Below are 27293 nucleotides of genomic sequence, written 5' to 3'. Positions count from 1 at the left end.
ATGATTTTAGTCCGTTCTTTCATTTTAGAATTCAAATAGTCATGCCATTTCAAAAGATAGTCATCTGTGGCGTTCGGGCACCTAAAAATACCACCGATTACTGCTTATCATTACCCGTTGTTATCATGCACCAAACACTTTAATGGCCGTCCATGCCTTCCTCTTCCTTGAAGTAGAGGTCCTGCTTAATGGCAATAGCAACCCCACCACCACGGCTGTTCCTATCAGATCTAAGAAGTGTGTAAGACTCAGGGACGATTTCCGAGTCATGTATGGAAGAGTGCAACCACGTTTCTGTAATTATTATTACGTCTGAACTGTAAAGCAGGAATAATTCTTTTAATTTATCATCCTTATTAACAATGCTCCTAGCATTGAAACTCAGATTGATTAATGGATTATTGCGAAAACGTCATTCAGCGGGACCACCATGAGATTTCGAAAATCTGTTTTTCGTTTGCTTCACTGGTACCCTTTTATCCTCTGTGGGATCCCATGCGTACATATTATTGTTTATTTTGAGCTTGTCAAAAACTAAACTTACTTTATCCCCATTGTAACGATTCAATTTAAAGACTGCCATAATTTTCTGCGTATTTCGCGCACAGGAACCGAGAAATTCTCAGATATTGATATTCCACTGTTCTTTAGCTTATGGCAACTTTGAAAAACTTTAACCTTTTCAGTGAAATCATAAAAGCGCAAGACAACAGGGCGTTCTTTGCCAGCATCTTTCCTGCCAACACCATGGATGCGTTTTATGGATCTGACCTGGACTTCCAATTTGCTTCTCAAGAGATTGTTTTCTACTTTTTCTTGAAGCTCGGAGGCACTCTCGTTATTTTCCTCTTTCAATCCATAGGTCACAATATTATTTCTACGGCTTCTATTTTCCAGGCCATCCAATCTTTTAGTGATTTGGAACAATTCCTTATGCATCACCACTACAGATTCCTCACATTTCTGCACTTTTTCGTTACATAGCTTTAGCGACGCTAATGTGGCTTCTATTTCAGAGAGCCTGAACTGAACACCCTCAAATCCACCTTGCAAAGCAGTTTGGGTAGGCTTAATTTCCGTGACAGTGCTCAGAATTTGATCCAGTTTCTGTTCATCAGGCACAGGGTTCTCCTCCACATCGCCACTTAGCTTCAACAGCATGCAAAGTACTCGCGATTACTCATGGTAGCAACAACAAATACACTGGGGGCTCGGCAGCACGACAAGGCAGGCACAATCGCTTCTAAGGCAACTTGTGAATGACCATTTGTCACTAACCTGTGCAAAGAAAAGTACGAAGTTCAGCATCATGCCTCTAACGGTGCCGCCGAGCCCACTGAAGAGATCTGCTGTCCGTCCAGTCGTTTTAGGCCGTTCCCACGAAGTCTCAGATGTTGCCGCTGCGCCAAACGATGTGTCCAAACGAGGTAACGGCGATAGTCCTTCCATGCGGTTTCCATCTGATGGCACAGATATAAGCGACACAAACAGACCCGTAGGCAAACAAGGTTACCGATGTCGCGTCACCAACGTCACAAAAGACAGATGGCCCGGGGACACATGGAAGTCGCCACAGCCCGATCCACTGCATTCCAGAGCGCCTGTGCAAAGAAAAGTACGAAGTTCAGCATCGTGCGTCTAACAGTGCCGCCGAGCCTGTCGCAGCACCATATGACTCCTCGGGTGGTCGCACTTACGAACTGTCCAGACAGATAATTCGAAAGCGTCGCAGTGCTCTCTGATTGGCCTCATCTCGCGCAGATAAGCCGCTTGAGTTAGCAGACCGCCATTGCTTCGCTTGGCAACAACCTCACGGATCAATGGTTTCTCTGCGAGAGCAAAGCGTTTGCGACGGGAAGACAGATAGTGCCCTCGTGCGGCTGTAAATTTGCGCGTCCATTTTAATCCTTCAAAAAGTTGCGCGGCTGAAAACTACTCTTATGGCGTCGTTTCAGTACTTTCTGTAATTACAGCAAGATGTCTCAGCTTACATTACCACCGAGAGTAATTTTGTACCAAACTGAGGTGAGTTGACAGCCTCCTGTACTCCACATCAAATTCGCCGCTTTAAGCACTCGCCTAACGTGGCGCCCAACTTCTGCCATTTTCGTCAATGACAGCACATTGTTTATGTCATGAAACTTCATTTTGTCATAACAGTCTGATGTGTATGCATGACGTATTTCTCGCTGCACAACGTGAACCAGTCAGATTACAGGAATAGTACCTTTTATCTCATCCGTAATACAAGCATAAGTGTTTTCCTGCCAATCATCTATACCAGTTTTATTTTTTTTTTTCCGTCCGCAGTTACTGATATCAAATATTCAGGCGGCGTGAATAGCTCTGCTAAAGATGTGTCTGCAACTTAACGTCATTTTGACGGCACTGCAAGAAGCCATTTCGACAGCTCAAAATTTTGCGCCACAAGATTGAAACACATGACCATTCTGAGAACTAATCAAACAATAAGGCGCCGAACAGCGGCCATGCGCTGAAAAGATCCCGAAACAGGTGACAAGCTTCTGGGCAGCACAAACAAACGATCCGTACTCGGGGGTCGCACGCTTCCCTGTGTACTGAAATTTAAGAAATTGAAGACGCGATATCCAAGCATCTTACAGATACTTAGATAAATTGTGTCATTGTTTAGCACACGATATCGTCTGCAGGAACACGAAAAGTACTCTGACTGCCCAAGGAATCTACTCAAAATGACCGCCGACTAAGGAGCTGTACTGACGCTGCGATCAACAATGCAATTCAACACGCATATGCACAAAGACGGGATGGGGTTGAGTACAATTTGCAGGTATTTCGATTTTCATCTTGAGCAAGAGCTATAAATTGATCGCGTTTTCGCTTACAGTGACTAGAGTCAGCGTCAAATGCAAAATAACCAAAATGAACTGCGCACAGCACGACACCCGTTTCGGATGACTAGATCATAAGTGGTGAAAACTGAGATATAGTGCAGTTGAGTTTTTTTATTTGAAAGGCGCGATAAAATATTTTTAAGTAATAAACAACCCGTTTGGATTTTTGTTCAGGAGGGAATAATTCTGCGTTTTCGTGCTCGCATTGCTGCCACCCTGTTCGTGTTTTTTTTTTTAATTCGGCATTTTTATCTTTTTTATTCGCGAGTGGCGCCCCCCTTTATTAGTTTCACCAGACTCACTGCGTTTCGGTTCCAGGGGCAAGGATCAGACCATTTTATAATCACCCACAGGTCGGCGGACGCACACATGTATCGACTCTCGCGGGCTCATTCACGCTCAGATCATGATCTGAGTCTTGATTAAGTTCGGACTCAAATTCAGATCGCATTGGCCCTAAATGGTAAGCTTCCGACGATGTGTATAACTAACAGAAATCGAGTAGCAGTCACCGCATCCCATAAATAGAGACAGAGTACACTAACTCCCAGAAGGAATCTTTCGTTTCCCGCAATCTTCAGTAACGTACGCAGTTATCTTCAGAGGAGATTAGGCTCGTTTCTAACATCATCGCATCAACACAAGGCAACTTGCTTATTCTAACAGAAAACTGGCTACAAAATGACGTTAGTGATATCAAAGTTGTGGCGCAACTTGTCTGACATCAAAGTTCACCCAAGTGATCGTGAATTATTAAAGAGCGGTGGTGTTCTCATAGCAGATCGTCAGCAAATGTTATGTTTTGTTGTAAACGTCTAATTTAAGATCGGAATAATTTAGTTACTGTTTCGCTCATAACCAATTCAAGTGTTAGCATTTGCATTGAACTCCTGTAATGGCCGATTACAATGAATATAGGGCTATTCTTCGCAACGATCTGGCGTTGGCGCGTCGTGCGTTAAAAATGTTGAGCGAGGCCGAAGGCCGAACAGGTGCTGGACCAGAGAAGTATGATTGAGTCACGTTATGCTACCGACTGCCTACGGCCTCGCGAGCTTGTTCTGCGGAGGCCGCAGAGTGCCTGGGGCAGAGCATTGCCACGTTCTGCAGAATCGCCGATGCAGAGGAAAGCCATGAGCTCGTGGATCACAAGCCCACCGCAGGCATCAACTTGGCCGAGTTGCAAGGCTCTTCTGCATGCCTGCCAACTCTGCTGACGTCCCCGGGAGACTCCTGATTTTTGACCGAACTTTCTGGTTGTACGACCACTGTCCTATATCTCCCGATAAGTCTCCTCTGCCCGCGCAAGTACGGTTCACATAGTTTAAGCAAAGCTGAGTTTCGGTACAGTTGGCAGGCCGTGATTTACAGGGAGGTTTAGCGCGAGCAGACGAGCGACCGTCCTGTGTCACTCTCTTATCCTTGTCTTTCTCGCTCTAAGCCTCCCTGTAAATCGTGGTTTACATAAAACCGGCACCACGAAATCAGCAGCTGCGTCGTAATCACCAGCATCAATGTCTTTGGCCTTTCCAAGGATAAAAACAGGCGGAATGAGTAGGAGAATCTCAACGGACCAGAGATCACAGAGCTGACTAGTGCCTGAACGACACGAGCCCAGTATGCGAGTTCCATTTCGGGCCACCCGCCTTATGATCTCGATGTTTAGGTGCGTATCGTACAAGAAAAAAAGATGAAGTCATGAGGATAACAAAGAGGAGAGGATAACAAAATACTGTGAACGGGAAGGCCTCCTTTATCCGTTCAATCAGTTGTATGGCTTTATCAATATGATCGAGGATGTCACCACGAACTGAATGGACGCTTCTGTCAGGGCGAGCTACACTCCGACAGCATAACGGATATGCTAGTTGGCAGCTGTTCAGAGCAGACTTCCCTAGAAATCGTTTGTCATGGTCACCGCTCCGATTCTCACAGCTGAAATAATGACGTTTTATGGCGTCACTCGTCATTTAGACGTGAAGGGACTTTGACTTAACAGTGAGCGACAGAGGGCCCGGCTAGCTCTGTCCGTAGAGCATGAGACTTAACCTCAGGGTCATGGGTTCAGGCCCCACATTGGGCGCCAGATGAAGGCCTCGCCTTCAAAAAACCGGTCCGCGAGCCATGGTCTCGACTGAAGAGTGACAAATCCAGTCTCTTAATAACCCCGCTTTATTCCGGATAAACGAAAATGCATTGAAAAGAAAGGAAACAACATCAGGCGCTACTGCGCTGAGAACATGCTGTTCATGCGCGCGACAATAGAACAGCGAAGAGAAGCGGGAAACATGTCAGGGCTTTACCGCGGCGAGACAAAACACACTGAGGAGCGAATAGGGCGAGCAATAAGGCCAAAGCGCTCACGGCGGAACAAGAAGCATTGCTCCTCGCGTTACACCAACTCACGCGAATACGCCCAGGCTGTTTCTGCAGGCACTCTTTCCACCTTCGTGTCGCCGGTCTTCTTTCCGTAGTCCGTGCACACCCCGCTGGTCCATGACGCTCGCTGCTTGCCCCGCCGGGGCGAAAAAAGGCCTCGCGCCTTGCTTCGACGCGCGTATCTGCTCTCGTCTTTTGCCGCTAACATCCCGCCCCCAAGATTATCTGCTCACTCATGCACACTCGCGCTGCTCGCGCAAACACAACACAAATAGGAAAACGCGCGCGCGGTTTAAAACACCTAAAGAGGCTGCGGAGCCCCACAACGTCTAATCTAAGACCGGAATAATTTAGTTACTGTGTCATTCATAACCAATAGCACTTTTACTGGGAGTATCCTACAGGCGTCCCCATTCCACCCATGACTTTTCTAACGAGCAAAATAACAACCTAATCTAACCCACAGCAAGCTACCCCAACTGCCGCTATCCTCCTTTTCGGGTATTTTAACTTCCCAAACATAGAATGGCGTAATCTTCCACCTGCATCAATAGTAGGTTCCGCAAAAGGCAACCTTATTGAAATACATTTCAACGGTAATTTATCACAATTGCTTTCAGAACCAACGCGCACCTTATCGTAATCTAAAATCATTCTTGACTTTATTTTGGCTAGTAAACCCGATGCCGTCTCATTCATTACTTACCTTCAGAGAATTATAGACCAAAATGTCATTCCAGCCGCCTGCTTTTTTCTTGTAATACCAAATATGACCTTGAAGAAGACTGTAACACTTTAAGAAAATAGTCATTAAGGGGCGATAAATCAAGAACTTAAGACCTACTTTCCTGCATAAGAAGCTACATATGACATTCAATCAACACATGATAACTGGGCAATCTTTAAAAATAAATAAATGATTCACGTGATAAACATATACCAACCGTCAACATTCGTTCAAGTAACCAAAAATCATGCTTTACTGATTCTTTAAAAAAATTCGAAAAATAAGCGCCTCTATTGGGAAGATAGCGGCAACACAATTTGATAGCAAAACTATATATTAGGTAGCTCAAGATGAATATTTGACTGTCATTCGCAGCATAAAACGTTTCTATCCCTTTTCTATCCTGTAAATCAATTTCAAACAGCGCTGATGCCTGCTATACTAACGCCTCCTTGACATCTGCGTCTGCTTCTGTTTGCTGTGCGGTGCGGCGTTCGAGGTAGCGGCAAAGGAAAGGGAGCACGGACGCCGGAATTGATCGCCCGCTGGGGTCAGCTTCGTAATGAATGAATCCCCTTGTAACGTCATTACCTGTCGTGACGGTACATCGCGCGCCCCTTGTCGAACACAACCAGCATCTCATTGAACGAATTAAAGTTCACCGGCGTTCTATAATTCGCATCCAGGAAAGGAAAGGCGCAGTGCCTGTCACTCGCGAAATCTCGCTATCATTCTCACTGTGAGTTCAGTTCAGTCGTTCACTCGTGTCCGACTCTTAGTGACCCTATGGACCATGTCACGCCACGCTTTCCGGTCTTTCACCATCTTCATAACATCACATGACTTCATCTGCAGTGCCTCGAGGATGCCATCTAACCATCGCGTTCGCTGCCTACCCCTTCTCCAGCGACCCTCAACCTTTCCCAACATCAAATCTTTCTCCAGCGACTCCTCTCTTCTCATCAGATAACCAAAGTAGCTGAGTTTTAACTTTAGAATTTGACCCTCCAATGACCAGTCAGGGTTTATGGTCGACAATATCGACTGATTTGATCTTCTGGCAGTCCAAGGAACTCTCAAGAATCTTCGCCAGCACCACATTTCAAATGCGTCAATTCTTCGGCGGTCAGCCTTTTTCACAGTCAAACTCTCGCATCCATACATCACAACTGGAAAGACCATAGCACAAGTTATACGGATCTTGGTTGGCAGACTAATGTCTCTGCTCTTTACTAGGCGATCAAGGCTAACCATTGCTCTCTTTCCCAGAAGCAGGCATCTCCTAATTTCATGGCTGCAGTCTCCTTCCGAATTAATCTTGGAGCCCAAGAAGAGAAAATCTGTCACAGCTTCCACTTCTCCATTGATGCTCCAGGACTTGATAGGGCAAGACGCCATGATCTTTGTCTTTTTAATGTTCACTTTAAGCCCAAACTTCTCACTCTCTTCTTGTACGCGCATCAGAAGTCCTTTGAGTTCCACTTCACTTTCTGCCATTAAAGTGGTATCATCCGCATATCTAAGGTTGTTGATACGTTTTCCAGCAATCTTCACGCCAGCTGAAGACTCGTCCAGACCGCCCTTCCTCATGATGCACTCTGCATATATGTTAAATAGGCAGGGCGACAGTATGCAGCCTTGCCTCACTTCTTTCTCGATCGGAAACCAATCAGTAAGACCATGCCCAGTTCTGACTGTGGCCTCTTGCCCTTCATACAGGTTCCTGAGGAGACAGATGAGGTGACTTGCAACTCCCATCTCTTGGAGAGCTTGCCACAATCTGCTGTGATATACGCAGTCAAACGCTTTTGCATAATCAATAAAGCAGAAGTGCATGGGTTTCTGGAAATCTCTTGCTTTTTCCACTTTTCTGCGAAGGTTGGCAATCTGGTCTCTAGTTCCTCTGCCCTTGCGAAACCCAGCTTGCACGTCCGGAAGCTCCCGATCCACATACTGCTGCAGCCTACCTTGGAGGATTTTCAAAATCACCTTGCTAGCATGCGAAATAAGCGCGATCGTGCGATAGTTGGAACAATCTTTGCACTGCCTTTCTTTGGGATGGGGATGTAAACTGACCTCCTCCAATCCTGTGGCCACTGCTCGGTTGTCCAGATCTTCTGACATAATGTATGCAGAATGTTAGCAGCGTCATGGTTGAGGTTTTGAAGCAACTCAGCTGGAATACCATCAATTCCGCTAGCTTTGTTCTTAGCAAGGCTGGCTATGGCCCACTCAACTTCACTCTTCAGGATACCCGGCTCGAGATCAGTAATCACAACTGTCTTATGTTGGGTTTGCACTTTCGGGACCTTCTTGTACAGTTCTTCTGTGTATTCCTGCCACCTCTTCTTTATCTCTGAGACTTCAGTGAGGTCCTTGCCTCGTTTGTCCTTTATCACGCCCAGCTTATCACAGAAGCTTCCTTTGATATCTTTGATTGTCTTATACAGAGCTCTTGTGTTCCTTAATTGGCTGTTGTCCTCAACTGCTTGGGACTGTATGTTAAGGAAGGCATTCTTATCTCTCCTTGCTATTTTCTGAAAATCCGCATTGAGAACCTTGTATCTTTCTCTTTCCCCCATAACTTTTGCCATCCTCCTTTCCTCAGCTATTTGCAAAGCCTCTTCAGATAACCAGTTTTCTTTCTTGCATTTCTTTTGCTTTGGAACTACCTTAGTAGCTTCTTGTATTATATCACGAACATCGGTCCACATCTCTTCGGGCTCTCTGTCTTCTAGATCTAATTCTTGAAATCGATTCCTCACTTCCACAGCATATTCTAATGAAATTTAGATCCAGATCATACCTCCTCAATCGAAGCTTAATTCTCACTGCAGACAAGGGTAATTATGAAGAGCGTTGTGGTAACACGCTGGGCAGGCGATCCAAGGGATGGAGATTCGATTCCCCGGTAGGAGACAAAGTTTATTAGTTATTTTTTAAGTACCACAGCAACCGCTAAAGCGTGACACTTTTGCTGACGACAGTGATGAGTCATTAAAGGCTTTCGCCTTAATTGTTGTGCCATTTCTCACATGCACCACTTAAGAGACTTCATAGATGTCCTGCCTTTTTACCCTTCTGAGTGTTCAAAAAACTATTACTTACATTCACACGTGGAAACCGTAGGGGCCATCAATTTAGTTTTTTGTTACCGGAAACGTCCTCTTATCACCCGTGTAAAATAATATGCACCACCGAGTTATGTTTTCGCCGATTTGTGGCCCCGTTGTGCCAGTGTTTACTCATTGTTTTCTTCAATGTCTGCATACAGTGGGCATTGCACGCTTTACTGCCTTGTTTCGCAGTTTTACACAAAATCCCCCTTTTTTACCACTGAGTAGGCGCGGTCTGTTTGCAACAATTTTGACGCACCAGCTCTCATTGCTACGAATATGACACTATATATTTTGCTCTCTTTTATAACAATTTTAGCCCTTAAGGACTACGTTTCAAGCTATCGTCTTCCTTTTGTTAGAAAAACTGTACCTTGCCAACAGGGACATGACTAGGTGGGAGGGACACGAGCAATCCTGTAAAGGGGTTTAACCCAGTTTATATGTTCCTCCCACATATTTCGGCCCCAGTTTACTAACTATAATGATTTACGAACATAATATGATATGCCAACAAGCTAACAAACTTCCATCATAGCCTTTTGCTCTCCTTGACTGGGGCAGTAATTTTGCGGGAAGTTATGACTCGTGCCACCCTGTAAAAAGGAAAAGGGTCTTTGGGAAGATCAGGGGGCATTTGAGCGTTGTCACACGCACAAACTAATCATCATGGTCCGGCTGGTGTGACATAATACGAGAACTCGTGCCAAGTAATCCCAACCGTCTAAACAGGACCCTACTGAAAAATCCTTATAACTTTTGTACAGGAAATCGCATACAGGTTTACTGTACAGAATCTGGGATACAGGATTGTTGGCTGTTTCAGGAAATTCCTGTACTGCCTTGGAAAGTCCGGAATGAAACAGCGCGGAATGGCCTGTATGGTTGACGGCCCTCGCTTCCGGAAAGAAACGCGTCGCCAGGGTGGAAAAAGCATGAAACAATACAAAATAATACGACTACATAGAAAATAATAAATAAAATAAAAAACTTTTATTACCAATTATGGAATCGAACCTCGGCCCTCATGGTCTTTAGACGGGCACCTTAACCACTACTCTTTTTTTTTCAGCATGGTGTTTATTACATGCTTTTAAATTCAGCGTAGAGTTATAAACATTATTTACAGAGTAATCAGCCTGTAGGCGAAACGTCCAATTGGAACATACAACACAACACCACTCAACTAAAATACGACTTAGCACAACTTCACTAAAACGGTGGCAAGTAAAGACAACACATCAAAAATGGCAGCCAGTCAGGTTGATGGTCACTATCTTCGTAAGTGTCTCTAAGCTGGTGTACCATCTGACCAAAATGAGTAGCGGGGGAGATTAGAGGTTCAGCATTCCGGTCCAACATACGAGTTTTCCATGGGCTGTGCAGTCCATGGAGGAAGATCATGTCAAAGGATTCGTGGTCATGTTCGGTGGTTATCAAATAACGCACATGGTGGCAATTCAAAATAAAGCCTTTCTTCAATGTTCTTTACAGAACGTCCCAAAATAATATTGCATCTTTGCAGGCAATAAACCAGTGTTCGATAGTTTTAGGTGTATCACATAACCGGCAATTAACAGAAAAAACGAAAATATTTTTTTCTGAAGCCACACTTTAAAAGGCAAAACCTTGGTATGAAGTTTAAAGAAAAATGTTTCAGTAGAAGGCGAGATCAGCATTTTGCGCACCCTTTTTAACACATCATGCTCCATATTATTGGAATTGAGTGAACGATGTAAGGGAGGCGGGAACAACATAGATATGAAATTATGGTATATATTTTTCCGTGAAACAAAGAATAAGTACTCATAAGAAAAGCAAACCGCCAGAAAACGCACTGAATCGTAAATTTCTTTCATGAAACCACATAAAACCAAACCAAGAGACCACTAAGTTTGGAAGAAGGTTCACTAGATTAGTGTGCAGGGATGCTCTGGTAATTGGATGGGAGCTATTACGGAAAAAGAAGCAACGAGCTTCTAACTGTCTGATATAGATATGTGTCAAACCTAGTCCGCCAGCACAAACAGGCCTGAATAAGTTATCGCGCCTCATAGGCTCAAAACTGGACGACCATATGAGCGTCGCAAACGTTCTGTGAAACCTGTGGATTTAATTCCTCGCGCAATGGAGTACCTGTAAAAAAATAAAGTTTTGTAGCCAGAAACATGTTACATGCCTGTGCTCGACTAAAATTGATAGGCGGTGCGGAACAAAAGTCTGAGCATAGCTTTTGAGTGCCGTGACCCGCTCTTTCCGGTAACGTCCACTAAACTTGAATGCATGAAGGGGAATCGAAGGTATTTAGGGGGAACACGAGACCATTCAATTCCAGCATAATAAGTCGGCATTGCTCCCCATGAACCGAACCATAGATCCGAACTCTTAGACTTATTCATTTGAGCGCCAGATACAATCCCAAACAGCTCAATGATGGTTATAATTTTGTCAATGCTGGGTTTTTCTGTGCAGAAAAACGCCAAATCGTCGGCGTACGCAAGCCCTTTCACTTTGTTACTGAAGGCAACATAACCATGGATACTGTGGTTTTGCAGTACACTCAAACAAAGTGGTTCTAGGTAGAGGGCAAAGAGCAGCAGTGACATAGGTCAACCCTGCTTCACGGACGATCGAATTGGCACAGGCTTTGAGAGATCACCGTTAACAATCAAGCGAGTGGAACAGTTGTCGTAACAAAGTTGTACCCCTTTCAGTACAGTTCATTCATCATTTGCACGCTCGAGAAGAGAAAATAGAAACGAATGCCGACACGATCAAATGCCTTCGCAAGGTCAATCTGGAGTAGAGCAAGCTGCTCATAAAAGCCAAAGTAATATTCGATAATTGTACGTGCAATATGCATGTTATTTTGTATGGAGTGTCCACTCAAGCCACACGTCTGATGAGGGCCAATGAGAACCGTCATGGCATACTGTAAACGATTCGATAGAACTTTTGCAAAAATTTTGTAGTCCACATTTGCCAACGTGATTGGCCTATAGCCATCGACTGAGAGCAATTTTTCTTTATCCGTACTCTTTGGAATTAAGACTGTGTGTTTCCTAGTAAAGGACTGAGGAAGGAACCCCACATCGAAACCTAAAGCGAAGATCTGCAGCAAGATAGGGCTCAGCAAAAGTTTAAAAGTTTTGTAAAACCCGCACGATATGCCATCAGGGCCAAATGTTTTGGAGAGGGGTAATTGGTCAAGTGCGTGCTCTATTTCTTCCAACGTGAAAGGGCCATTGATAAGAGCACAGTCTTCATCTGATAAAGGCGTTATAAGAGCTTTAAAGTTAGCTAGTAGATCCGAATTAGAAGTAGCAGAAGCGTCACTGAACAGTGTCGTGTAATAGCTCACAAACACAGAGATTTGTCACACGTTTTCTTTACTAGGGTGCCATTGGACATCATTCCCGGTATCAATTTGGCCGTAGCATTACGGTGCTCATCAAATAGAGCTTGTCGCGTAGGGGTTTCAGGGTGCAATGCACGATTTGTACGAGATGGAACTCGGGCGCCCCATGTATCTTGCAGCGTCCTGTTTTTGTAAGTCACACTTTACCCTAGCAATTTCGTCTAAATATACTCCAGGTGCCTCACATTCTAATTCATAGAGGTAATACAAACTCTTATGCAATGTCCTCTCTTGTAATTTCCTGTAAAATGACCTAACAGACGCAATTTCAATAGATATATCCGCACCTCCTGTTTAAACAGCTCCCATGCAGCAAATATTGGCATGGCACCTGTCAAACACACTTGTAGCTGGGAGCGTATCCGAAAGGCAAACGCCTGATCATTTACAAGTGAAGAATTTAGCTTCTAAAGCTCCCATTGCGGCCTAAATTTTGAACAGTAAGTTCTCCCGAGCCGAGAAACCACCACACAATGATCTGAAAACGAAACCGCTACAGTTTCACACAACAAATCACGGGAAATCAGCGTGGAAGAAACAGAAATCTTGTCTAGGCGCGCGTGGGACCTCCCCTGGATATGCGTGAATAGTGGAGTTGCATGACATGAGGCCCCTGTATCAATGAGTCCTGAATCATCTATAACACGCGACAACACTTCGCCACTTCTGTATCTGTGTACACTAGGCCCAGCACGATAATTCATGCAACATACACAATTAGTCTCCCATTAGCACAACATTCTTATCACAATCTAGGAGGTTAGTCATGGCTTCAAACGTATCAACACGCTCAGCTGCACTATTAAAAGCATAAATGTTGATAAGTCTTCATGGCTTCCCGTGGAGCAAAAAATCACAACTCATTAGCCGCCCATCAGAGTCAGTATAGTAAGATAACCCAGAATAAGGGAGAGCCCTTCGCAGAAATAGGAAGCTACCCGCCGAAAAACCAATAGCATGCGTCACAATAACATTGTAATCAGACAAAAAGGGTCCTAGTGCCCTCTCTGTGTCCTGCTCACTCAATCTTCGTTTCCTGGACGGCGACAAAATCAAGCCGCCTGCTGCTGAAAAGTCGACGAAGTTCCACCTGCTTCTGATGAGACCTAAAGCCTCCCACGTTCCAAAATAACGGCTTGAGGGGCAAGTTGGTGCTGCATCGTATTCAGAAATGTGGCGCAACAAACACAAACACAAGAGAAGATACACAACACACACGCACATTCAGCGTTGCAAACACTAGCTCCTCAGAGGTCGCCATGGTGACCACACAAGGACTAACTAGGCTTGCATTTGTCTCTCCGGAGACGGCGACGTCGCCTCCGGACCTCCACCACGACTGCGGGAACGCGAACGTTGGCACTTCCCCTTGTGTTTTGACGTGCGCCGGCGGCGGCGATGCTTCACGCTTACCAGATCATCATTTTCACTCGCGTCAGATGCGCATTTTCTCTTGCGCTGATGAAGATGCTCTTCAACAAGAGGGACGGCCTCAGCTGCAGGTAGAGTGGGCTGACCTGCAAGCTCTTCCTCGGCGTTGACCTCCGTGGCTGGAGTAACCGGGGCGGTATCTTTGGCAGCATTAGAACAGGTGGCAGGCTCCTTATCATGTGCCGGATTCGGCGTCTCATATCGAAGCAGCGTCTTACTTTCCTTGGAGTCACCTTGAGGAACAACCGTTGTATTAGCTGTGGTAGCCGTGTCCACAGTAGCAACTGAGAGGACACCAGCCGCGTCAAGCACTTCTGTGGCGTCCATAATATGCTCTTGTATGACGTCTTCCGGTGGCCGCACACAATGCCGCAACTTGTACGCATAGGTAACGATGCACTCTTCTACGGTGTGACCGAACCGTCGGCAGTCGTCACAATGCGGAGTACGGCAGTGCCTACGGATGTGGTCAACACGGGTGCATCGGAGGCAGAGCGGTGGCCTCCCTGGTATTAAAACAAGGCTCTGTATACCACAAATAGTCAGTGCATGCGGGACGTCGCCAACGCCGACTCCTTCAGCGAGAGACACAACATCATCCCGGTTCAGCGTTCTCAAATCTTCCATGTCCGCCACTTTAAAATTTTCCGTCGAAATGGAAGTCACCTTCCCGTACGCCTGTAGTGCCTCACGTATGAAGGCATCTTCCAAGCGTTCGGGAAGCCACAGAAGATTCAATTTCACCACGTTTTGGTTCTGGGTCCACAACGACACAACGGCGGCTCTTAACGACAAGATCACCGCAAGCCACCAATTTCTCTTTCGATTGTGCAGACTTGCAGGTGACCATCCATACATGAGACATTTGAAATTGGCCAATTGAACTAATTTCCTTGAGGTCCACAACATTCTGACGGGAGTCTCTGAAGTCTTGTGCCCGGTACGGGCGTCGGGCAAGGTCCGCATGCAAGAAAACGGAGTCAGCGACCAGCTTACCTGCTGGGAGACGGGGCAAAACAATCCGGTATTCATTGCTGCTGGCATTAGCCTGAGCAGTACCTCGTCCAGAGGCCGATTGAAGCCTTTGAGTTGAGAACATCGCGAAACGCAACCGCTTTGAACAGCGTCTTCGTCTTCTTCACTACTCTGTATACAGTGGTTTAGAGTTACAATGGTTGTTATTCAGTATGTGTAGCTAATTTTCCTTTTTCGTACTTCGTATATTTTTTTCGCTGTAGAGTTGATGGCCGTAATTCACTGATCGCCCTTTAAACACGCTGAATCTTTTTCCAGGCTATCACGATGGTTTACGAATGTCTCGTATTTTTATAATGCGTCGCTTTATTGCAGGCAAACCTCAAGATATAATTTTCTAGTGCTGATGTGTTTTTCATCGTCTACGAACGCTTGTAAGTTTTCCTACATACAGAGATATCCGGTGCACTAAATACTTTTAATACAGGGCGTTTCAGCTTGACGTGCTACGAGTGGAGCCGCGACGTCAATGAATACACTTCCAATGAGCGGTCTCAATACGTAAACATTCGAGAACGCGTCGCCCGGTGCGCGGCTATCTGCGCGTCTTTCGATGGTCAGCGATGTTTGTTTATTTTATATCGAGCAGTTTTTTGTCATTGCTAGCGAAACGATACGTTCGTGCTTCCACTTTCGTGTTGAAGGTGGCAGATCTTCAGTCGCAGATATGAAGACGCACCGCAAGATCGTACGAGCTGCAGTGACTGTTGCACGCCCAAAAGCAACGCGACGCGCGTACATGCTTCCTAGTGCACACTTCAACGGCTTCGTATTTTCGAGGTATTTGTGAAACAATGCGTGTCTTCGTATAGAGAATAGTTCTATATGTTTGGTATCATGCTTATTTAGTGCGCTGGCGTGTCTGGCATGGTCATTCTGGTTGCGTTTCATCGATCGGCCCGGCTTCTGTTCAGAAGTGGAAAAACTCTGCCCGGTATCAGTTCCGGAAATGACACGTTCGTCCGGTTTTTGGTTAATTGATACAGGCTTAACCGAAATTAAACCGCGCGGAGCTCTCATTTCAAAAATTCCTGTATAGTCCGCGGCCTTTGTTTCACAAGAAAAACTGGACGCCAGGCTGCAAAAATCATGCAGAGCTACAGAATAATACAATAATATTTGAAAAGGAAAAAAAAAAGAATAAAAAGACAGAAAAATGGAAAAGAAAAAAATTTGCGCGTTTTTTAGACTTCGGTCTTCTCGGTCAGCAAGCACGCACTTTAACCCCTACACCACGGAAGCATACGGAGGCAGCGGTTATATTTCTGCTTATGTAGTCTACACTGCTCTTTCGTAGTTTGTGTATTTTTGTAGCCTGTAGAATTTGTGGTTGTAATTGAACGATCGCCATTCAAACACGCTGAATCTTTTTCCGGGCTATCACGCAGGGTTATCCGTGTCCCGCATCTTTACAATGTATCGCTTTCTTGCAGACAAACCTCGGGATGTCACAATTTACTAGTGCTTATGTGTTTTGTCATCGTCTTCGAACGCGCGCAATTTTGCTACATATAGATATATGCGGTGCACCAACTCTTGTAATACTACTTGTTTTAGCTTCACCTGCTGCCAGCGGAGCCGCTACATCAATGAACTTACTTCTGACCAAGTGTTTTGCGTACGTAAACACTCGAGGAAGCGACTCCCAATGTCCGGCTGACCTGTGCATATTTCGATTGTCAGCGATATGTTTCATTTATTCTCGAGCGTATTTCATCCTCGCTAACGAAACACTACGTTCTTGCTTGCACTTTCGCGTTGAAGGTGGCAGATCTTCAGTCGCAGATATGAAGATGCACCGCAAGTTCGTACAAGCTGTAGCGACTGTTGCACACGCAAAAGCAAAACGCGATGCGTTTGTGTACTTGCTAGCGCACCCATCTTCTTATCTTCTAGGTATTTGAGAAAAAACGCGTACTCCACATATACAGAAAAGTTGTAACGTATAATATGTATGGTTTCATGTTTATTTAGCACAAAGACATGTTCCGACGTGGTCATCCTGGTTGAGCTTCACGATCCGCCCGAATTGTGTTGAGAAGCGAAAATACTCTGTCCCGTATCAGTTTCATTCATATCGGGTTTGTCCGGTTTCTGTTAAACCTGACGTGGCCTGTCTTGTGTATGAGGTCAATACAGGACTGGTCCGCCATTTCATATCCATACCGGACTGGGATGTCATGTATGAGATGCATAATGGAAATGGTCCGCCCTGTATTAACTCTATACCGGACCGTACCGTCCGGATTCAAACTCATACCGGACATGACCTGTCCGAAATAAACCCGAGTAAGCTTCGTACAGGACTGGTCACACCGGAATGAAATTTATACGGGATAATACAGGAGCGGTTCAATCCCGTTTGTCGCGATATGGGATTTTTCTCTAGGGGAAGCACATGTAGCCGCAGCGGTGGCTCTGTAGCTTTGGCGTTCGGCTGCTAGCTGACCCCAAGATCATCGGTCAAATTCTTGCAGTGGTAGAGAATTTTTATGGGAACAAAAAGCAAATATACCCTGGTTCTGTGCAACGTCGGTGGTTTAAATTAAACGGATCCCTCCACGAGGGAGATTACGCATATTCCATGTGCAGCTTCAGAACATACAACAATGCACACCATTCCATATCAAGATAGCCCCACATGGTTTAGAGTCTATCTCATATCGTTGCCCAAGTTAGTCATGAGAGGAATGTAGACATAGGTAGAGTTTGAAATGCCAGAGTCCACTTAGTGTAAGCTTCCGTACAAGCTTAGTACAAGGCGATGCTTCATGGCGCCTGCCTTCTTGGTTCGTTTACTGCTTGCACTCTACTATATTTTGAAAGAATTTCAAAATTAATTAAACTTTGTAATGATGTACCTATGACAATGACTAGTCTACTTTGTGAACAACAGCTGTGAGTACACTTAAGCTCCGCCATCAAGGGCTGCGTGCATGTAGTCTTTGCTCGCTTATTTACCATTTATCAATCCCCAAATTCCTGCCTCTAATATATCATGCATATTGATTAGGTACAGTACAAAGTAATTACGTCCTCCAGCTACCGGTCGTCCCTATTGCAAAAACCAGTGCCACTGGTCCCAGCGCCCCAGCGCCATACCTGATTATGGTCCCAGTATGACGCTGGAAACTGGGCGCACTGGAACGCGGCATACTGACGCTTTGCACTGGCGGCACTGTTCGCCCGGAGAAAAAAAGGCGTGGGATAGAAATTAAAAAGTAAAAAGTAACGAAACAAGTTAGGTCCATAAAAAAAACCTAAAAACTGAGTAAAATAAAGAAAAAAAAAATGACAGCACCAAACGCGCTTCGAACTCAGTCCCTAGGCACATACTAACCCGTAGCTCAGCACGCTAACCACTTGGCCACGCCGTGAATTTTTTTTTCTTTATTGCATGGAAAAACTTCCGTAAAAAGGAACAACTCCACTTACTTAAACATGTCCATGTCTAAAGTTACCGGGCTGCTTAATACGAGCCCGTCATATCCTCAGCCCGACAATGCACAATCATTAGAACATCAAAAGTCTGGGAGACATACACATGCGTCTAGATACGGCATCCAGTTTGGAGGTTCTTCACGTGCAGCATATACACTTCTCACCAAAGCACACTGCTCCCGAAACACGGATTTCGACGATCTTGGTGGCTCTGCATGCCTGTCGATCATGCGGCTTTTCCAAAGGCTGAACAGTCCCATCAACACAAATAGATCGTAAGGCACGACAGAGTTTTTGTCAGGAGGCAAAAATCTAATTGTATAAGGCGTAATTTCAATGTCCTTTTTAAGAGTTCTTTGTAGTATGTCCCAAAAACACATAGCATCACGGCACAGAATAAAGCAATGCTCAATTGTCTCAGGCACGTTACAGAGACGACAATTTACCGACCAGGGCACAAACATCTCCTTATTGTGAAGAAATGTCTTGACAGGCAACGTCGCTGTATGTAATTTGAAAATGAAGGTTTTTGCAGCTGCCTGAATGCACATTTGGCTAACACGCTTTAGAACAGTGGTGTCCTAAAACCCCAGATAAGGCTGCCGATACAACGGTGTAGGGAACAGACTCAGTGAGAGCCTGGGTCATCTGCTTTCTCGAGAGGCTATACAGGTAATCTACAGAGAAACGCACAGTGAGAAAATTGAAAGTGTCAGCAACCTCCTTAAGGAGTATCCATAAATGCCCCTCACGAGCCTGCCCAGTTGGTGCGAATAAGTAAGGCAAATGTGGACTAAGGCGCCTTATGAGCACAGTTACAAGAAACGGATGGTTTGCCGATTTGAAAAAGAAAAAACGGGAGACAAGTTGATGCACAAACAAGTGAACAAGGCAAACTCCACCAGACTCTAAGGGAAGAAACAAGTTGTCACGCCGCATGGGCTCCCATTGAGAGCGCCACACAAATGTTGCAAATATTCTGTGTATAACTTGTACTTTGCTCCTCGCACAATGCAGGACTTGAAGGACATACGCAAGCTTTGCAAACAAAAATATGTTATAGACCTGTGCCCTAGCAAACACTGAGAGTTCCCTACCCATCCAAGCCTGCGTTTGTCGCCGCATAGGCACGATTTGTGAATCCCAGTAGGCTGCGCTGTTACGAACTTGGTGCAGCGGAACCCCTAGGTACTGAAGAGGACTACAGTCCCAGCATATGCCTCCAAACTGGCTTGGTCTAGTGCCCCAGTGTCCCAACCAAAAACCTTTGGATTTATCGAAATTAAGGGCCGCGCCTGATACATCGCAGAACTGTTCAGCCAAGTGTTCAAGTACACTCTTTTCGTCAGAACAAAAGAGGGCGATATCGTCCGCGTAAGCTAAAATCTTAACTTCACATTGAGCCAGAGAGAAACCACGGATGGCTGCACTGTTAATTACACTGAGACAGAGGGGTTCCAGATATAAGCCAAACAACAGTGGAGACAGTGGCCATCCTTGACGAACAGATGATTCCAGTGGTATTGGTTTCGTTAGCTCCTGATTAACAATTAGTCTTGTATACGAGTTCATATAGCACAGCCTTATGCCTTTGAGCAAAACGTCACCAATGTTTGCATTCTCCAAGACCGCGAACAAGAAATTGTGCCGAACTTTATCAAACGCCTTCGCCAGGTCAATTTGAATCAGAGCTACTTGGCCTGTCTCATCTGATACTGTCTCGATTACTGAACGTGCAATATGGATGTGTGTTTGAATACTGCGCCCTCTGATACCACACACCTGATGCGAACCTATCAAGTCCATGATAACCAGGTGCAAACGAGAACAAAGGACCTTGGCAAAAATTTTGTAATCAACATTACAGAGGGAAATTGGACGATATCCTTCAACAGTTTTCAACCGATTAGTATCTTTGCTTTTGGGTATTAATATTGTGTGGCCTGAATAGAAAGTGGGAGGCAGGAAACCCACATCATAAGATGCTTGGAATACTTCCATCAAAACAGGCATTAGGCAAGGCGAAAATGTTTTATAAAATTCGCTAGTAATACCATCTGGGCCAGGAGATTTCTGGTTCTGAAGGTCTGAAATGGCTGATTTAATTTCTTCCAAAGTGATGGGTCCCTCTACTACAGCACATTTCTCATCGTCTAGTCGAGGAAAGTTCTCAAGTAAGGAATTATAATCGAAACCCTGATTTGGATCTTTACAACTGCCGAACAGCTTTCGATAATAATCATAGAAAGCAGCAAGAATACTAGGAGCATCACTATATGTGCAACCACCATACTGAATTTCCAATATTTCCTTCGTAAGAGCATTCTCTCTTTCATCACTGAGGGCCCGACGTGAAGGTTGCTCGTCAAGAAACCTTCGAGTCCTAGATCTTATTCGGGCCCCCTTGTATCTTTCCGTCGCAATTTGTTGAAGCTCTGCCTTTACGTTATTAATTTCTTCAACATAGGCACCCGGGCTAACCCTCTCTAGCTCATGTAGCTCAGTTAGAGTGCGCCCAAGCTCACGAAGGTGGTGTCTCTTTAGGAACGCGATTCTTGCAGAGGCTTCAATTGCTAAGTTTTTGGTTTCCTGTTTGAACAAGTCCCATTTTTGAAAAACTGACAGATCCAATGTTTGCATTGGATACACGCCGAGAACTGGATTTCTTCGAAACATTTGTGCATTTTATGTCATGACCCGCATTTATAAGGTTGGGACTTTATGTTTCGCAGTCTACAGGTTATCGCTACCGCTCTAACAATTACAACTTCTTGATCATTGGAGCTTGCTGTCTGCTCTCAGCACTTGCAAATGATGTTCTGGGTGCCTTTGCGCGCTATTTTGTGCACTGGAATCATTTTAACATGTGGAGTTTGACATCGCTGGCAAATTTACCAACGCCGGCTCTTCGGTGGTGCTCTGCTACCGTGGGCGTAATTTTCGCTGAACACGGAGCTTTAGTACAAACCTTCAAAGAAAAAAGTGCGACCAAGCTTCAATACCGGCAAGTGCCGCAGCGATGACCCTATATTGCGAGTAACTATAAACCTTATTTGTATGTAAACATTTCGGGAAGCGTTGCGATGACAGAGGGCTCGGCTGCTTCATACGCAGAGTAAGAAGGAGCGCAAAAGTTTGAGAAACACGCCAAATATTATGCATTACAAGCGCTGTGTGTTGTTGTTTTTTCTCTTATGGGCCCATCGCTCGGTAAACTACTCTCTTCCTCGTTTTAGTTTTTCTTTCTGCTGTTTATACTGGGCCGTGGTGCAGGCTACGATCGCCTGCGATTGAGCCCGCATTTAACATTTTTGTGGTAATCATTGTGTTAGAGTGCCCTTAAAATCAGCTGTGAAGTTTGTTATGCTTGGTAGCCCACATTATTCAATTCCAGCTTTAGTTGTGCGTTAATCGTCAGTGTGTCATGAGATAGAGGCGCGGCGGTCATGGTCTCTCTCGAAACGATCGAAACGACCTATCGAAACATGGAAACTCTAGAAAAAAAGACACTGCCTTTGTTTTCTTACAAATGCGCAACGCCTTCGAAGCAAAAAGCGCTTGCTTGAACCATATTTTTCATATGCGCCCCGATAGTCGATTGCGAGTACGCTGTTGCCCTGTTGGCCCCTGAGGAGATGCTACTCCGGGTGACGCCGCTGGCCGCACCGCCTATACTGGGACACTGGGACCAGTGCGGCTCCAGTGCACATACAGCGCTTATCCCAGTGCATCGCGGATGCCAGCGACCCACCCAGCGTCAAAAAGCTAATACCAGCGTTTTTCTTCCATCGCACCAGTGCAACCAGTGTCTTCCCGTTACTGTTCCAGTGAATATCGCAGACCTCCAGCGTACCCAGCAGATCCAGTGCAAAACCAGCGCGGAAATCGTACTGGTTTCGCACTGGAGACGCTGGTTTTTGCAATAGGGGTAGGTTACCGTCCGACATACACAGCCCCGCTTTAACCAAGCCGTATGAACTTGCCTGCGTGGCCTGGGTGTAGCTTACCTGACTCAACATCAAAGAGCACTATAAGGTTGACTCTTATTTCACTTTTCCAGCTCCAGTGAAAAACGACTTGACAACTTCAAACTTTCCGACGTCATGTAGTCTCGTTAAGTGCTCGGCCTAGTCAGCTGCAAGCTCCCACCTGCTCATTGTACATATGGCATAGATGGGCGCGTGATTGTCGTTTACATTTTTCTGGATGGCCGCAAGACTCGTTTTGTCAACGTGTACGCGCCAGTCACGCGTAGTCTGACAAACGAGTTCTTTCGATCCATCATGACATACTTTCTCGACGACGTGCCCCACTTTCTGCTCGGGGATTTCAATTGTGTTTTAGACACAATGCGCGACATCAGGGAGCCTGGTCAGGGCGCCTCCAATTACCACGCGAAAGAACTTGGAAAACTAGTGCGATCATTACGCTTAGAGGACGCGTGGGGCACTCTTCAAAGAGACAATTTCGAGGCAACACGAGTCTGGGGCCAGAGCGCAAGCCGAATAGAGCGAGTTTACATCCCCTCCGCCATGGCACCTGACTTGCTACAGTGCGAGGTATTGCCTTTCCCACCAGGCCTTAAACTAAGTCATCACTTCCCGGTTACTCTGCGCCCTGTGCCGTGCAAACAGCCCCCTGATGTGGCGCATGGATGCAGCGGTACTACGCGATGAACAGTGTTTCACTGATATACGCCGAGAGTTGTGCTTATCTGTGGCAGCAGTTAGTGACATAACACCTGTTACCTGGGACGCGCTGAAAACACGCTGGCGCGATGTTCTTGTGAGTGCGGGGAAGGCGCGGCGTGTCGGCATGACGACCATGCTGAATGACGTTCTGCGCCGTATGCGCATCGTACGGGGCGGCGAAACGCTTACGTTCGCGATATCTCGAGACGCTGCGCGCGCGTTATCACCGCATCCTCGAAGACAGTCCTCGCGCATCACTCTTAGCGGGACCAGCAAACGTGCCGCTTGAGGATGCCGCGGACCTTGGACATGCTCGAGCCGTTGGCCAGCGCAGTAACAGGCGAACGCGCGTGGAGAGCGTCACGTTTGCGGACGGTACGACGTCTTCAAAACCCGCGGACACCCGCAAATCGATTACCTAGCATTTCGCTGCCCTCTTTTTGTCGCAAGGCCTCTACCAGGAGGCGCATTTTCAAGAAACTGTCGGTTCCTTCTGTGGGCCGCTTCGTCAACTTCCAGAAGACGCATCTTCGGCACTTTGGAGGAGGTGCGTTGTGCCTTAGGCGCCATGAACCAGTCGACCGCTCCCGGTCCTGACGGACTTGTAACCGGTTTTTATTCTACTTTCTTTGACATCCTCGGTCCTTTACTTAAGCTCGTAAATTGTTTCCTCGAGAGCGGCACCAAGCCACCCTCGTTCAGTGCCGGTCGTATCGTTCTTATACCGAAGGAGGGCATGACGCCGTCGAGTCCCTCATCGTGGCGACCGATTACCCTCCTTAACACCAACTATAAGCTCGTAGCCACATTGCTAGTCCGTAGGGTGAGAATCTACCTTCAGGACTTGGTTAGCCCATGCCAATCCTGTTCGGTACCTGGACGATCGGTGTTCGCTTCGCTGACACTGACGAGAGACGTCTTCGAATACGCCTGTGCCAAACAGATCACTGGAGCTTTTGTTTCCTTGGACCAGCCAAAGGCCTTCGACTGCGCAGAACATGGTTACTTGTTAGCTGTGCTCCGCTCATTTGGATTTCCTGACGAATTCGTTCAGCTCCTACGCGGCCTTTACGCAGATCTTAGCAGTGAACTAGTACGGAATGGCGGAATTGCCCGCAACTTTCCGATTACGCGGGGAGTGCTTGTCAGGGGTGCCCGCTCTCTCCGGTACTCTTCATACTTTCGCTCGACCCGCTGCTGCGTAGGGTCGCCGCGGACAGGCGTATTCGAGGTTTTCCAACGGTAGGACAGGAGACTGTCGTTTTATCTGCATACGCGGACGACATTTCACTCTTCGTGCGCGACAATGACAGCTTCATTGTTTTTTTTAACATCTTTTAAGAATACGCAGCTGTATCAGGAGCGCAGCTCAACCCGAAGAAAAGTAGCGCTATCCTCTTCGGTCTGTTCAGGGGCCCTTTAGCCGCCGCCGTACCGTTTTTGGACGCAGTGCGTGTACTTGGCGTGCTGTTTGAGCCAAGCGGAGTCTCCCCCCGGACATGCGACGTAGTTCTCTCGCGAGCCACGCACGCCCTTTCTGAAGCAGCGAGTTTAAACCTCGTGCACGATGCTAAAGTTAGCATCGTCAAGACGCGATCGTGCGCTTTCACCTTTCATGTGGCGCGTATCGCGACAATCTCGCGCCGGGTGGTGAACAGACTCGCGTCCCTAATAGGGACTTTTGTTTGGGATGGCAGGACAGCGCTAGTCGCCCGTCACATCCTACACCTTCCGAGGAGCAGGGGAGGCCTTGGCCTTCCGTGCATCCCGACAGTGGCTCGAGCGCTCGCGTTAAGGCTGGTAGAGAGGCTATTAGCTGACGAGTCTTACCCTGGTCGCTCGCTCATCCTGTAATGGATGAGCACGGCGCGTCGTGTGCTTGCACCCGAACAATATGTCGGCCCACAAGCGGACAGACCTCTGCCTTTATACAGCGAGGTTGCCGAGATAAAGTCGACTCTAGATGCAGACCTTTCAAATGTTAATGTTTCTGCGGGGCGCTGGCACACACGCTTCTATGTTGTACAAGGCAGCAGAAGTGAGATGCCTGTCGTCCTTTATTAGAAACCTCTTCGTTTATATTGTTTTCTCCTCTCTGGGGAATCGTGTTATTTTTAGTTTATTATGCATATGTAAACTATGCTGTTTTGTATAGTGCTTTGTTTTGTGAGTAATGTGCGTTTTTGCATGTATGAGTGTAACCAATAAATTCTATTTTGTGTAGAGTTTATATGTGCATAGGCATGTATGTACTTATGAAGTGGAGGGTCCTGGCTGTTTTGCGGGACACTCGCAAAAAGTCATGCTTCCAATGCTGCATGGGATAAGAACAATGTTCTACACAAATTTAAAAGAAGAACGGACTACACCGGGGAGGAAGAATTTATGTGACGATTTTTTAGACGATTCATACTTGTTGTGAACGGCATATTGACCGCGCCTATCCATACGTACTTGGAAGGGAGGGAAGTATTTTCTAATGGTATGATGTCTGAATCCATAGAGTAATACGGCTACGCAAGTGTTATTGTTGCAAATTCCTGTATGAAACATATATTCAGTGTATGCCGTGAGCAAAAGTGGTGTACAACACTCAACCGGTGACGGAGCTCAGGAAAATTGCATTGCGATTTCATCTAACAACAGCTATCTGGGATCGAGACAATAGTGGCGGTGCCGCATTTTATCCACATGCACATGTCACGGTCGCTGTCTCTATCGCTATATGGCATTAGTATGCCGTTTTCCCGAGCTCCGTCACCGGCTGAGTGTTGTATATCACTTTTGCTCACGACTGTACATGACTGAGTGCTTATCAGACCAATATGTGTCCCAGAGAAATGTGCCTGAGGATTGTAGATTATTAGAAAAACAAAATCTTTTAAATGGTCACTGACCCGATAGTTGTTACACGTGGAATACGGCAATGATGCACACTCTCATCTATTCTTTTCGTGCTTTCTATAGAGCCTTTATTGTAGCAGATCCAAAACTTTAGATCTATACGTGGTTTCTCTCTCCCAGGTCAGGGTGAGGTGAGAGTTTCAGCAGTCATAATCTTCGAGTGCTTGCCAAATTCGCTCAATACCAATCTTACTCTCCTTGTTATTTTCCTTCATGGTCCGGATCTGCGGTTACTACCTGTCCTAAGTAGACATATCGCTTACTACTTCCCGTTCTTCGCTACCTAACGTAAACTGCTGTTCCTTCCCGAAGCTGTTAACATTACCTTTGTCTTCTACATATTGATTTTCAAAGTTATCTTTTTACTATTCCTGTCTAATTCATCAATCATTCTTTGCAATTTATCCCCTGAGTTACTTAGCAAGGTAATGTCATCAGCAAATCACAAGTTTCTGAGGTATTTTCCATCTACCCTTTTCCCTAACTACTCCCGTTCCAAATCTTTGGCTACTTCCTCTAGGCAAGCAGTGAGTAGTACTGGGGAGATCGTGTCTCCCAGCCTAGCACCTTTGTTTATAGAAAATTTGTCACTTTATGCAGAAGTATGGTTGTTGTGCAGCCATGTACATATCTTTCAGTACTTTCGTATACGGCTCGTCTACAGCCTGATTTCGCAATGCCTGCATTACCGCCAAGGTTTCGACTTCGTCAAATGCTTTTTTATATTCAGTGAACACTATGAATGAGGGCTGGTTGTATATTCTGAGAATTCTATTACCTGGTTAATGACATGGATATGAAGAATAGTAGAGCACACCTTTTCCGAAAACCTGCTTCATCTTTTGCTTTATTGCCATCTAACGTTTTCCTGATTTTATTAGCGATTATCTTAGCCGCTTTAGGATAAGTGAAAGCGGTTTGGCTTTGGTTTGTCTTATTTGCATTTGGTCTCATTCATTCATGACTTGTCTAATACGCACAATATACACATAAAGGTATATATGTACGTCTTTTACGGGGAACATTCGGAGCCTAGGCCTGAGTTGTGTTTGAGGCTCCAGGTCACCGGATTTTTTGGCGCCGTTATTGTGCTCCGTTCTCCTAGGGCTGAAATTTGGTGCTTCGACGAAGCCCACGATGAAGCGCAGATAAAAAACGCTGACCGGAAATGCGATCAACAAATAATGGAGGCCGAGAGGCACATACGAGGACGCAATAATTGATACGCCGTGTGATCGCATCGCGACTCCTCAAGGGTCCTGGCTGGCTTATACG

General features: G+C 45.9%; 1 pseudogene; it reads right to left on the bottom strand.

Annotated features, from left to right (window-relative positions):
* Nucleotides 1-11808: 11808 nt before the first annotated feature.
* Nucleotides 11809-20796, bottom strand: LOC146172626 (uncharacterized; annotated as a pseudogene).
* Nucleotides 20797-27293: the final 6497 nt, after the last annotated feature.

Source organism: Amblyomma maculatum, unplaced genomic scaffold, assembly GCF_055883805.1.
Source record: "Amblyomma maculatum isolate TAMU_Amacu unplaced genomic scaffold, ASM5588380v1 scaffold_12, whole genome shotgun sequence".
Lineage (NCBI taxonomy): Eukaryota > Metazoa > Arthropoda > Arachnida > Ixodida > Ixodidae > Amblyomma > Amblyomma maculatum.
Note: the sequence above shows the minus strand (reverse complement) of the source record. Positions and strands in the feature narration are given on the sequence as shown.